Genomic DNA, 3,459 nt, shown 5'->3' on the forward strand with positions numbered 1-3,459 from the left:
ACATTTTGTGGTAAGTTTGGTTTAAAGGTTTGATAGTCCCCTGTTCTATAATCAGTTGTTTGGATGATGATAATTCACAAATAAGAACAGCTATAACTGCATTAGATGCGTAATAACACTGACCATGTCATTGAATTGTGTAATTTAAATTCAAAATTCTTTACAAATATAAGAAACTGTATAAACAACTGCCACCAAGTAAAGGAAAATAAAATTATACAATTTTATACAGTGCACAATATTAAATGTTCTTCAACATGTACAATACAAACTGAGGTAGATGTACACAAAATGTTTTCTTTTTCAACTATTCAAAGTCAATAATCAAAAGGCACTTCAAGATAACACAATAATTACAGTAACTGTAAAACAAATGATTTTTTTTTTCTCAGTCACTGAGTGTCATCAGTTAAAATAAAGTTCTTCAGTTTTGTAAGTTCAATAAAAATAAAAAAATACTATTAAAAAATGACTTACATGGTTGTGTTTATGCACAATTCTGCACACAGTAGATTTTGGAATAGAAAATGTCTGTGATGTAACTCTGCGGGCCAGTACACAAAAACAAGCACTTCCAAGTGCTGTCCCCATCCATGGTCCTGCTGTGTCATTTCCAGAAGAATCTGAATAAGACCATTGATTGATTGTCTGTTGAGACGGTAGTCAGGACGTGTGTCTCTCTCTGCATCAAAATAAATGTGAAGCACCGGCATAGCTCGGTTCAATCCCGTATATCTAATCAAATGGCTGACCTGTAAATCAAAGAATAAAATGACTTAATGCACTAAGGACTTTTGACAAGTTATAACGTTTAGCTATAAAGTAAATAAATTGAATTTCCTTACCCTTTCCTCCATGCATAACATCAACATTTGTATGCATGAAAAATCTTGTCTTCTACTACGAAGTCAGTGCCCGGTTGCATGAAACTCCTTAAGTGAGGGTTTCCCTGAGGGAGAAAAAATCCCTGAGGTAAGGGATTTCACTAAGAGCGTTGCAACAAACTTCTTAACTTTCACCCTTACCTAAGTGTTTACACTAAGCGTTTCACGGTATTTTCTGACAACATACGGCAATGATCGCAGCGGTTGCTATAGTTACTACCTCTAACAGTAAACAGAACATAACGAACCACAAAGCCAAATCCTCGCTAAAACCACATTTGTATTAATATATTTGTGCTATGGAGTTACCTGCCGGGTTTGGTGCTCAATGTCATGTTCTAGTGTCGCGGTGAGACGAAGGATTGACTGGCGGTCAAACCGATATTCTCTCAATAACTGTATATCATTCATCGTCTCCAAAGGATTATTGCGATCATTAAAAACACGCCTTGGTATTTCCTCCTCTTCAATTAACACTAAATCAGCCATCGTATTTTGAGTGTCAGTTGATTTAAGGGAGCTGTTTTGGTCCCTTAAATTTATTAAGGTGAAATGGTCGCTAAGGACTTTGTAGCAACGCTTAAGGAAACACTTAGATAATTAAGGGGAAAAACTTAATAACAGCCTTAAGTTCCTTAAGAAAACCCTTAGGGTTTTTTTCTTGCAACCCAAGTTTCACTAAGGGTACCCTTAACCTTATATTTAAGGGATTTCTTAGCTTAAGGAGTTTCATGCAACCGGGCACAGAGCACAAAAATACGACTTCTCTGCATGGCAAGCCATCTCGCAAACACAATGGTAAAAACAAAACCAAAAATAGGCAGCATATTCCCCGAACCTGCAGCTCCTGTCAAAAAACAACCAGACCGTTATTTCCGGCGTGACGATCGAGTCGGTCCCAAAAATACCTCTCAATGCGCACTCGTAGACTCGCGCCAAGGGCCCTATAGGTCTGCACTACATGACGTCACCAAAGTGCGGACTCTGAGGACAAGTCCGGAGTGTGCCATTTGGGACAGGGCCTATGTTGGGCGGGCTTTAATGCAATGTATTTGCGGGTTATTTGAACGACCTATAAAACGGGGACATTTCCACGGACAGCTCCATTCGTGGACGGAGCACCAAAACGGGGACGTCTGTTCACTACGTTCACAAACCACTGTTAATTTTAACAGAAAATAGGCCTACTGTATAAGGTATGGCAGAAGGCGCGCAAAGAGTGCTCCCTCTGTAATCACTAAAATGTTGTCATATCTCACAAAGTTCTTATAATAAATGAAGCTCTCACACATTGAATCTCTTATTTACATAATTCTACATTTCTTTGTTTTTATGATAGAATTTGCGATCGTGCAAACTCATAGTCCACTCGCCGTTTTTTTGTTTTGTTTTTTTGTTGGCGCTCATAAACTTAAATTGACAGTTCTGAACTCTTGCTTTAATACAAAATACATTGAATGGACCCCCTGACTGACCAGAGCCCTTCGAATCGTCCCAATCTCTCTGCAGGAAACAACACACAGTATTGAGATTCAAGTAAATGTACACCTTTGAATGGGTTAATTTTGTGGAAATTCATCTATTATTGTGTCTTGTGGACTGTATGTAAACATCTGTTATGTGAAATAGCTTGTTCAGGGAAACACTAAATAAAAACAGGCAATTTTTTCATTATTTTGTTAAAATTATTAACATTCTGGAAGGTTTATGTAAACTTGACCTCGACTGTACCACTAGATTATATGAACAAAGCATTTGTGATTATCTTCAATATTTGTAATAAAATATAAATCAATCAATAATCAAGGAAAAATATTCTTTCTGAAAGTTGATAGATGATCATATCTGAGTGTTCGCTGGATGAACAGATTAATTGATTGTGATATTAATTCAGCTACATCAAGTTAATTATATTAACTGATCCAAACATTTATAATTAATTATTCATATTTCCCTTTGAGCTCATTTACTACACATGTATTAAGTGTAAAACAAGAAAGCACAGCCTTATGAAAAGAAAAAACATGAACCTCGTGGTTGTGGCAGTTGCTTGGATTCGTCAGCGGTTGGCTTGTCATTATCATGATATTACAATACTGCAGTTATCATGACAGACCTAACCACAGGCTTCCTCCTTGCTCGGGCCCTGGAGCTTCAGCCCCGTCTACTGTTAATGCGGCCCTGTGTTCAGGTACAGGAAGTTCAGCTCAACACAGAATGTCACACAGGTGCTTGAACTGACATAAGTTTAATAATTATACCTGGAACCTGTCACTGTTTGATTGATCAAAATGTTATGGCCAAACTTTCCAAAACTGATGTTTCTGGAAGGATTAAAAATACTGTAATTTGTAGCCATGTAGACATAACTAAATTACATGGGAAAATACTCTGAGGATGTAGCTGAAATAGTAACTAATCACATGAAATTTCTGTCAAATCACACATTGTAGCAAAGATTAAAGTCATACACACTTTCATATCTGATTTCTGATATCAATGATGAATTTTAATTTCATTGATTTGATTTGACATATTTGAATACATAAAAGTTGTTGTGATAATTCAATTTTAA

This window comes from Megalobrama amblycephala, linkage group LG14, assembly GCF_018812025.1.
Source record: "Megalobrama amblycephala isolate DHTTF-2021 linkage group LG14, ASM1881202v1, whole genome shotgun sequence".
Lineage (NCBI taxonomy): Eukaryota > Metazoa > Chordata > Actinopteri > Cypriniformes > Xenocyprididae > Megalobrama > Megalobrama amblycephala.